The sequence below is a fragment of the Choloepus didactylus genome, chromosome 5, assembly GCF_015220235.1.
Source record: "Choloepus didactylus isolate mChoDid1 chromosome 5, mChoDid1.pri, whole genome shotgun sequence".
Classification (NCBI taxonomy): Eukaryota; Metazoa; Chordata; class Mammalia; order Pilosa; family Megalonychidae; genus Choloepus; species Choloepus didactylus.
This window is the reverse complement of record NC_051311.1, coordinates 44,397,897-44,409,337: the sequence shown is the minus strand read 5'-3', so window position 1 is coordinate 44,409,337 and position 11,441 is coordinate 44,397,897. Positions and strand designations below refer to the sequence as shown.

At 35.4% G+C, this 11,441-nt stretch overlaps 1 pseudogene; it reads right to left on the bottom strand.

Moving 5' to 3' along the window:
• Positions 1 to 3,328: 3,328 nt before the first annotated feature.
• Positions 3,329 to 3,977, bottom strand: LOC119535249 (annotated as a pseudogene).
• Positions 3,978 to 11,441: the final 7,464 nt, after the last annotated feature.

The window sequence follows — 11,441 nt, the reverse complement described above, 5'->3', positions numbered from 1 at the left end:
CTAATAAGGATATTTAAAATGTTATTAAGGTGAAACCTTAATGGATCATTTGGATGCAAAGTCAATGGAATGTGACCTAGAAGTGATATAGCTGTGAAAGTATAAAACAAAGCTCCAGATGGAAAGGAAGATATTGATGACAAATGATAAAATCAGAACAGATATAGAGAATAGTAACTCAGGGGTTAAAAAGTAAAGATAAGTTGGATGTCTTCTATAACTCAAAGGATTCTGCTTATAATTTTAACTTTCAGAATTTTCAGGAAAATTACTCTTTCATGTTAATTCTGACCAAACAAATGAAAAAGCTTGATGGGAACCTTACCAAGAAACAGACACAGAAGTTTTACATTCAAATATTTGGATAAAAAACATTCAAATGAAATTTCAAAATTCCCAAGGAATTTCTGGGGAAGACTTTGAAAGAAAAACTTAAGAATAGCAATGAAAATTTGAAAATTAAGAGTAATGAAGGTGGATTATCCCTACCATGTATTAAAGTCAATATAATTCAAATTGTACAAGTATAGCCAGAAAGTCAAGCATAATTAATAAAGTGATATAGGACCAATTTTATCATAATATAAGATAAAGAAGGTATGATGGAGAAGGAGTCTAATAATAAATAAGACTAGAAAATTAGCAGTTTGGAAACAAAAAAATTTGCATCATGTTTACACCAAAATAACTGTCACAACTGTCATTAGTGAACAGCTATATATGAGAATTGAATTATAGTTAATTTCAATAAACTAGCATTTAATATTGACCAAAACTCTGAAAGAAGAAAAGAAATCTAATCATAGAAGCTCTAAAGCTGAAGAAAAATATAGAAGAAAAAATTTCCTACAAAATAAATCACCAAATTAAAAAGTAAACACTCATTTGAATTTTTTTGGAATAACTGTAACAAAGAATAAATTATAAAAAAGTAATAGGAACCATTTATTAAGTGCCTAAGTATTCCAGGAACTTTTCAAAAATTATATCATATGACACTCATAGCACACTTTCATGATATTTGTTTTAGTATACTATTTTAGAAGTGAAGAAAGCTAGTTTTAGAAACAAATTCAATTGCCCAGCGTTGTACAACTAGGAAGCAGAACAAGAGAGAAGCAAACTCAGGCTCATTTAGCTCAAAATTTTATGCTCTTTCTTAATGTACCTTATATAAAATATTTATTAAATCTATAAACAGCTGCAAATAATGAGGAGAAACAGCAAAAGGACATTCCATGAATAATTTACAAAATGAGAAATATAAACAGGAAGAATATATATTTGTAAGTGTACATGTTACTTCATTAATTGCAAAAAAAGAATTAAATATTATTTTATCCTTATAATCACACTTAAATGGGGGTATATGGTTCTCAAACTGTTAACAATTATTTGTTGGTGTTGGAATTACTTTTTAAAAATTGAACAAACATTATTAAATATCCTCCTTCTGATTGATAGTTCATGTCTGGGATCTACCATAAAGGAAGGAAAAAGCCCCCACTTTTTTCCCTTAAATTAATTACTGTGTTAATTATAAAATATCCTTCCTGGATGGATTTGATAATTGCCTCCTGAAGTTAAAATTGCAATTCTGCAACTTGAGATCATATGGAAAATAGTAAGACCCAGGAACACACACATGGAAAACATAAACAATAAAAACACTTGAGTATTTTGTTTCTTCCTAACGGTATGGAAAATAGTTTGAAAATAAATTGTATATATCATAATTTAGAAATTATACCATAATTTTTCACTTACCATCACTTGCTGCCTACAGTTCGTGTTTATTTAATGAAGGTAAGAGGTATATGAAGAGGTACTTTTTATGTCTGGTCCTTCAGGCTGAATTTGTGGAGAAACCCTTGTAGCCCATCCACACCTCCTGGCTATGGCTCTCAGAACAGGGTGACCTTGCATATATTGATATATTGTATGCATTTCAAATCTTTCCCTGAAGAACAGGGTTCAAATATTACCTATAGAGTAAAAAATAATCTTTTTTTGTTTCTCAAACACCTTTAAGAATTTGAAAAGTTCTTAACCCTTTATCCACCAAGAAGTTGTATCCCCAGGGATGATGAATGACCTTTGCCTGAACTTACATACTGTGCTGGTTTGAATGTGTTATGTCCCCCCAAAGGCTATTGTCTTTGATGTAATCTTGTGTGGGCAGATGTACTGGTGTTGATTAGATTATAATTCTTTGAGTGTTTCCATGGAGATGTGACCCACTCAACTATGTGTGATGACTCTGATTGGATGGTTTCCATGGAGGTGTGGCCCCGCCCATTTGGCATGGGCCTTGATTAGTTTACTGGAGCACTATATAAGCTCAGACAGAATGATCCAGCTTGCTACAGCCAAGAGGGACACTTTGAGGAATGCACAGGAGCTGAGAGAGGAGCTGCAGCTTGCAGAGACAGTTTGAAGATGGCCATTGAAAGCAGACTTTTGCTCTGGAGAAGCCAAGAGAGAAAAAATGCCCCAAGAGCAACTGAGAGTGACATTTTTGAGGAACTGCAGCCTACATAGGAATGTCCTGGGAGAAAGCCATTTGAAACCAGAACTCTGGAGCAGACGCCAGCCACGTGCCTTCCCAGCTAACAGAGGTTTTCTGGACACCATTGGCCATCCTCCAGTGAAGGTACCCAATTGTTGATGACTCACCTTGGACACTTTATGGCCTTAAGACTATAACTGAGCAACCAAATAAAACCCCTTTATACAAGCCAATCCATTTCTGGTGTTTTGTGAAAAAGCAGCATTGGCAAACTGGAACACATACTGTGGAAATATATGGGGATGAGAGCTTTGTGTACCAGCTGGCCATTTGTTCAGTAGAACACTTTTTCTGGGCAGTGGTGATCTGAGTTGGGCAGACTCACATATAGATCATACCAATCACTAATCCTTGCACCAATTTATTACATATATCAGTCATGCTGGGATAGGTCATGCAGTAGCAACAAAACAAAACACAATACTCCCCAAAATAAACAATACTAAACCCTCACATTTTAATGGCTTAACAAAAGTTAATTTTTTCCTCTCTTAAAGGCTGCTGTAGTACTAGGATTCTATGTGTGTGTGGCTTCTTCATTCCAAGCTACTTCGATCTGATTGTAATACCGTAAGATGTTATAAAATAATAGCTGAAGGAAGGGGAAGGGAAAGAAAATCATGGGCCCTTAATGGTTTCTGCACAGAAGTGACAAATGTCATTTCTGTTCATGGCCAGAGCAAGATACATAGCATGTCTAACTTCAGGATATTTAAATACTACATTTAGTTTTTTGTTTTTGCTTGTTTGTTTTTGTTTTTAACATAGAACAATAAACACCTTTATTACATGAGCTAGGATGAGAGGGAGGAAATATTTGCCTTTCTGGGACTTGATTTTTGTCACATAAAACTCCAGTTCCTTGCCTTCTAGCACATAGTCATCTGCTCAGCCACACTGACTTGGCCACAAAGCAATGCATGCAAGAAGCTTTCCCTGCTGGAACTGCTCCTCAAGAAGACTGCTGATCTTGGCATTCTTTTTCATATTTCTTCTGAATTTTCCCTGATTGTTTTTGTTTAAAATTTTTTCCTCCCCAGGAGTCAGCTTGGCCCCCTTCTTGTGGCCCAGGGACAGAGCATAGTGGGTCTCGTACCACTGCCCATACAGTGTGCTGTCAAGAAGCACAATGCAGCTCTTCACCAGGGTCTTGGTGCGGACCAGCTCGTTATTGGATGCATTGTAGACAACACTGATGATCCTTGTCCCAGGAGAAGTTCCCCACATCCAGCCTCAGGGTATGGTACTTCTTGTTGCCTCCTCACATCCGAACTGTGTGTAAGCGACGAGGGCCAATCTTTGTGCTGGCAGCTGGGCGTCCTAGCTCATACTTCCACTTCTTGTGGTAGGGTTTTCTCTTGTCCCTGGTCTTGCAATCCTTGTGCCAGTTGTCCCGGGAGATGCCCATTGTACAGTGCTGGCTAGAAGGAGCTACATTTAGTTTTAATAATCTGACCACTCCAATACAGTTATGGGAAATCTCACTGGACAGTGTCTCATGACAAAGCATAGGAAAAAAAAAAGATAAACTTAAAGGTTTGCTTAAACGGAAGTTTAGTATAGATTAACAAAGACTGTTTAAAACAAACATACATATATAACACTACCTGGGGCAGTTATCTGCTACACAAGTAAAAGTGATTACAAATATTGGGCATTGTATTTAAAAATCAACAAACAACTATTATGTTTGAGACATTCAATTATAATTATGAGGGTCTAGCAACCATACAACATAGTACCAGGTTAAAAAAAAAATACTAGAATATTTGACCTAGAGATGAGCAAACTTGGAGAAAACATTTCTGACCTAAAGCATGGAATAAGAATTTAACCTATCTTGAGTGGCACAGTGCAATTAAATTAGGACTGATGAACAGAATTTACATTAATCCAAAAGAAAGAAGATGTATCCAACTAAAGAACTGGACACCCTGACAGAGAAGTTCTCTGTTCCAGAATGTTCAAGAAAGGACTTGGCAATGTTTCAAGGAGACATTGGATATAAAGAGGATATTTTTACATCAGATGACTTAGTGACCTTTACAGTTTCCTTTGGCTACACTTTATGTATGTGATCCTATGTCATCACTTTAAATTATTTTCAGGACCAGATTATTTTCTACTGTATATTCTTGATGAATTGTTTCATTTAACTTGAAACAGTTCTGCCTGATAATGTCCTGTAGAATACAATCTTTTCCCTTTACTGAGTTTATGGTGTTAGTATTTATTTAGCCTGAACTCTCTGTTCCCTCCCTTTCATCTCCTCTCAATCCCTTGCCTCCCTGGACCATCTGTCATTTCTCTATTCCAAGGGAAAACACATTTTCATTTTACAGATATAAAGACTGTGGGTATGACTGTACTATTGAAAGTGAAAGAGACAGATATTGTTTAATAGCTGTTTCTATACCAGAGAAAGCACTTGGTTACTCTCTTTCTCCCTATAGATGTTTCTTTCACTTAACTGATTTGATATTGTATATATATTTCATCTGAGGCAAAATTAGAAAGACCAGGAGACAGACCAGAAATGATACTGCTGCCAATTCATCTTCCCTTGCACTTTTTTCATTCAGCCTGTCAGATGCTACTGGGAAAAAGAGACAAAGCTCCAGTGTGACAAATAGGCCCCATGATTATTTTCAACAAGTCACCAAAAAATAGGACAAAATATCTTAATGTTTTCCTCTCTCCCTTCATCCTTCATTCAACAGAGGTTTGCTGTCATTTATAAAGGTCATTGCAGCAGTGAGGAGTCAGGCAGAGAAAAAGTTTGGTCCATTCTTCAAATAGACTTTTAAATAGTGACTATATTGAAATACTGTAAAATGGGAGCTTGGAACTAGAATGTGTCTGAGTCTTATAGGGGAAAGGATTTTATTAGGCCACTCACAGTCTTCTATCTACTTGTGGCTATTGTGAGCATCAGGCAATACAGCATTTTCATGTGGAAATGATGGGAATGCTAACAGCACAATTTTTTCCATGTTTCTCTGTAGAAATAGATTGGTTTTGGATGTGAAGTCCTATTGAAAAAAAAGTTCACATGGGATATTCTTTGGCACTTAATAAATGCACTGATTTATTTAGAAACTTTTTTTTCTCCTCTTGGGAGGCATTTTGAAGTAATAGACTCCTCAAACTGTAAATGTGACTAAAGCTAACATGAATAAAATATAACCTGAAATGAATATCTATAGCCACTTAGCCACAGTCACTTTAGTTTAGAAATGGGCACTGTACCTGAAGGATTTACACTCAATGAAGAACTTTTATAGCATGTATTAGAAGTAGTGGCTCCAATTTACTTCTCAGATAAGCTAGGACTGATCTTTTCCCAGGAAACTTGTCATTAGAAATTTTTACCTGATGTCACGAGGCCGCAGTGATAAGGAGAAAGAGCTAATAATGATGGGTTATTGAAGGCCTACTATGTTAAAGGCTCTATGAAAAGTAAGGGGAAACAGAAAACTACTCAAACAACTTCTTGTCATCAATATTGCATTAGTACTCATATTGATTCAGCAGCATTTGAAAAAAGTTCTGTACTCCCTTCTCGATGGAAAACTTTCAGTTGACTTTGAATGCAACTCTATTATTTTTTGCTTTGCTAGCTTCTCCTTCTCAGTTTCTTTTACTGGCTTTTCCTCTTTAGAGGTTTCTGTGACTTCTAAATTTTGGGGTGCCCAAAGGATCACTTCTAGAATCTTGTTCTCAATTGCCTGTCAGCCCCCAGGTGACCTCATCTAGTCTCATTGCTTTAAGTTCCATCTACATGATGATGACTTCCAAATTGTTATCTTCAGCCAAGCCCTCCGCCATGAACTCCTACAGTATTTAACTAATCCTCATTCTCATTTCAATGTATAATAGGAGTAACTAAGTAGAAATTTTCAAAAGAGAATTTCTGATTTTCCCCCAATATAACTGCCCTTTAGTCTTCTCCAACTCTTTTAATTGGTACTTTATCCTACCCAAATTCGACCCACCAGAAAACTCTTCAAATTGTATGGAAAATTATCTCCCCTCCAGAATTGCCATTACTGTAGGTCTTCAACCATTCTGCATGGCCTGCTCCCTCATATACATCGTCTCAGCTCAGAAGTCAACTATCAGAACCATCTATAGCAACCCTATCCTCTAACACTCTCTAGTTGTTGTTTGAATACATAGAGCTAAATAGTATTTGATATAATTCACCTTTATTTCTTTATTGTTAATATACGCTCCATGAGGGTGGGTTTTTGTCTCTCATTCACTGCTTTATTTTTAACATACAAGGCAGAGCTTCAAAAACATTCATTGATGAAATAAGTTAATGCTCTAATAAGGGAGTTATAACTTCCAATCTCTTGCTACAATTCACTGATCCATAGATATTGATGCCAAAAAAGATAGGGCTTTGTGTTGCATTTGATGTAGGTCTGGTTCCTTCTGAATATTCTATATATATATGGAAGGAAGGAATAGGGCATTCTAAGGGTAGATGGGAAGAAAGCAGGAGCTAGGTCATTGGAGCAGAGAGTGCAAGGATATTTGAGGATAGCGGATCTACAAACAATTACAGTGTCTTAAGGAAAGGAAATTAATGTCAGAAATGTAGGTCAGGGCCAAAGCATGGATAACCTTGAAAATCAAAGAGTATGAACATTATCATCTTAACAGTGAGGATCCTAGGAAAAGTTTTAAGCAGTAGGCATTATGAAAGCCATATTTTATGATGTTTAATCTGTCTAGATCAGACTGAATGAGTCTGCCTCCAGCAAAGAAGGTGTTTTTAATTAGGCCATAGTTGAGTAGGAAGTACAAAGACAATTTCTGTGTATTGGTAGTGAATAAAAATGATGCAAGGAGCATTCAAAATTAACAACTGGGTGTTTAACAGGCTTTGTCTAATCACTGGATGTGAGAATTAAAGGGAAAAGGCAAGAAGTAAGTTTTTAAGCCCCTAGAGTCGAAAGAATGGCAATGGAAAAATTAATTGAACATAGGAAGGAGGGACTATGTGGACAGAGTGGCTTGAATGTGAATCCAGCTTTAATGTTTGAATGGCAGGTACAGTAGCAATTAAAAACATCCAGTTGGCCGTTACAAGTAAAGTTCAGGTTGTTGGGTCAAAATTTATAGGCCTAAGACTTTTAGGAAAAACAACACTTTAAATACTGATACTCAGTAAGCTCTAAGAGAAGGTTTTTATGGAGTTCAAAACATTTGAATTATGAGAACTAAGTTTTGGAATGCTAACATCCATGGAGGTTGCAGAACAACAACAAAAATTCAGGAATGGGAAAGAAAAAAAAAGAGTGGTCAGCAGAGAATCACAAAAGAGGAAAGTATAGTTTATGTAATGCTGCAAAAAAGGACTGGAGGAAAGGATTTTTAAGAAGAGAATAATGAACAGTACCAAATGGTTAAATGGTTAAAAAGAATAGAGACTTTCCAAAAAGTATGTGTATTTGGTGAGTGTGAGATTAGTGATAATATTCCACGTTTCTATTTTCAATGTTGGAGGAAGTTGGTTTGATATAAGACCATAAAAAGTCAATGGTTCATAATAAAACAAATGCAACTGATGTAATACAACTTGCTAGAGAAATTTGGCAGTAAAAAAGACAGAACTAGTCTGAGTTAAAGGTATTTATGCAAAGTTTGGAAATGTGTAAAAAAACAAAAAAAATGGGTAATTAAATTCATACTGTGCATTGCCTAACAAGCTCACCTACAGGTCGAATGACCCTAGGGGAAATATAAATTTATTCGTCTTTTCTATTTACCATTGATTATACATATTTCCTTGTAATGTTCTTTGAATTAATGCATATTATTGATGGTTTACAAAACCAAAAAATTCTAGGTAAATTTATAGATTAATGATAAGGCATAGCTGTTTTCTTCATTGTCCAGAACATATAACCTTCAAAGATATGCTTTTTTGGTACCTGTTAGGACCTTTACCTGTTGTGTCTCACTTAGATATCTTATTTCAACCTTTTTCCACTGAATATAAAATCCAACTCACAAATTTCCACTTTTACTGGATTTGCCTTTCCACTATTCTCTTATTAATGAGTTAAATAAAAGTTTGACATATTCTCACTATACATTTGTATAAGAACTGTGTTTTAAAGTTTACGAAAATTATATTTTGACATTCACAATGGTTTTAATTTTTATTCCATTCCTTTTTTATTTTATAAGATTGGGATGATCACACTGAAATATAAAGTTACAGACCCAGGAGAGAGCAGTAGGCTGTTTAGAAGTGAGGCAGCCCTGCCTTCTAGAAGTTCACAAGAATGTGAATTATGTTCTATTATCAGATAGTAGAAGGAGATGGTCCAAGAACACGCAAATCTGGAAACATGCATTCTATGGTTTAAAGTCAGAAAGAAAAGCCAGCAATTTAAGCAAGTCCAGGAGAATCATTCTGCAGTTATCAGTTTAGCAAAGAAAGTTAGACGTGGGGCTTGCAAAACTTGGCATAGGCAATGCAACAGAAGAATATAACTCTTGTTTTTTCTATCTTCTATTTCATGGCTTTTTACTCTTCTTTGTCAGTTTTTATTTTAGAATCCTTGGGCAGGGAAGATTCAAGAAGAAAGCAAAAATAATAGAATACATCTTAGAAGAATACAGAAGACATAATAACAAAATTTTAGTGTGATAGTTCTTTCTCTGTGGTAAAGAGCTATATTTAGGGAGGAAGTCAGTAGGTCATATGCCTGAGCTTCAGCTTTTCATCTATCAAAGAAGGAGATTGGCATTACTATAATGTTTTCTTCAACTGTACATATATCCAATTTATTATTCAAACATGGAGTTTGAACATATGTGGCTTGTACATGGTAGCATTCAATTTGTATCACTTGAATGAATGATTGGTTAAATCAATAAATGGATGAATGAAGTTAGGAGCAAATATTTGTTGTGTACCCTTTATTCCTAGTTGAAGAAACATTAAACAGGTAACCAAGAGAGAAGCAAAATAATTACTTTACATAACAAGTGCTATGAAGGAAAGAAGTAAGTTGATGGTTAGAAATAACTGGAGGAGATGTTATTCTCCCAGCTGCACTCCCCATACTACCACCACCACTACCACCACCACCACCAACTATATGAAATGGAAGGAGCTGGATCTTCATCACTCCTACACCAGTCAGTTATCTCACCAGAGATGGGTATAACAGATATAAACTCCCAAGCACTTCTAGGTTTCTTAGCCTGCAGACCAAGCAGCTCTTGTAGCCCATGGGACATCTTCTGAAAGGTGGCATCTATAGGCCTTTGGAGCCAAAAGCATACTGAAGGAGCAAAGAGGTGTAAACAAATTGTCACAGGATCTGTTTTAGTATCCTGTCTGCTAAAACAAAGACCATACAGCAATTAACAACAGGAATTTATTGGTTCACAATTTCAGAGGCTTGTTTCCTCCCAAGATCAGTATGTTCTGGCTGGCTGACAATCTTTGGGGTTCCTTGGCTTTTCCATTACATGGCAGCACACATGGCAGCAGCATCTTCTCCTTTCTCTTCCCAGTTCTGTTGACTTCCAGCTACTGTCTGTTCTCATGGCTTCTCTCTGTGACCTTCTCTATAAGGCCTTCAATTATCAGATTAAGACCTACCCTCATTCATTTGGGCCACACCTTAACTTAAGTAACTTCATCAAAAGGTCCTATTTACTGTAGGTTCAGACCCACAGGACCAGGGGTTGGGAATTGAACATGCATTTTTGTGGGGGACGTTGATTCAGTACCCAACAGGGGTCAAAGGACTCTGTTGATAGTGTCCATCACAGTGGGCAAACTTATCTAAAGTAGTCTTTACCAATAACTGCTAAGGGAATCTTAGTAACTTTATGAGACATTTCTGTATTGGTTTCACTGCTAGAAGCTGTACTTAACATTTAATCGCCAGTAAGATATTTCTAAAATTGATCCAAGTATTTAATCTGATCATGAAATGAAAATAAGTTTTCTTCTGCCATTTTAAGTTAGACTTCATCGTTACTCTGCACTGCAAAGCAAAATTGGCCAAAGGCTATAGCTAGCATTTTCTCCGATGTTTTATTGACCAGTTATAAATATTTTGTGAGATTTCTTAGACCTGTGGGCAATGTTTTGCTTTACCTTATTACTTTGTTTTTTCATTAAAAAATATATAATATTGAAAATTTAGTTAAAACAAAGTAAAATTTATTTTAATAAAATTTCAGTCTTATGTTAATTAGCATTTGGGTATTTTTACCTTTTTGAAGGCCTGGGTGTATTTACTTAAATCAGTGTAAATATATTTAAAGGGACTTTTGAAGCTGTTGGTCAATGAAGCTTAAGCAGAGATGATCAAAGGAATTTCTTAAGTCTAATTACAGGATTATAGACGAAAATTAAAAAAAAAATCACATTGAAGTTGTTATTCTTTTAATCTTCACCCTTTGGTAATTTGAAAGATTTACACGAGTATAAGTATCCATAACTACAAAATGGGGATAATAATACCAATTTCACTGTTATGGGAACATAGCACATGTTCGTCAGCAATTATGTTTCTCAATTTTATTATATTAGTATTTCAGAGAAATTCCCACATGATCTTTGAAAGTCAGAGTCACTGTTTTAGTGATGTTATGGGTTTTCATCTTTCTTTGCCTTTTTGTTTATTTTAGTGGTAAGTTGTAAAGATTGCATCAAGCCAATATTGCTAACTCAATTTTAAGTCAGAAGCTACATTGGTTTTGATGTTACAATATGATTCAAAGATTCATGGAAAACTAGAAAGCTAATTGAAGATTAGAAATTGCTTAAAAAAGGAGAGTAGGGAAAAAAAATTAGATAAATATTTTACTCCTTGTTTTACAAGGACAT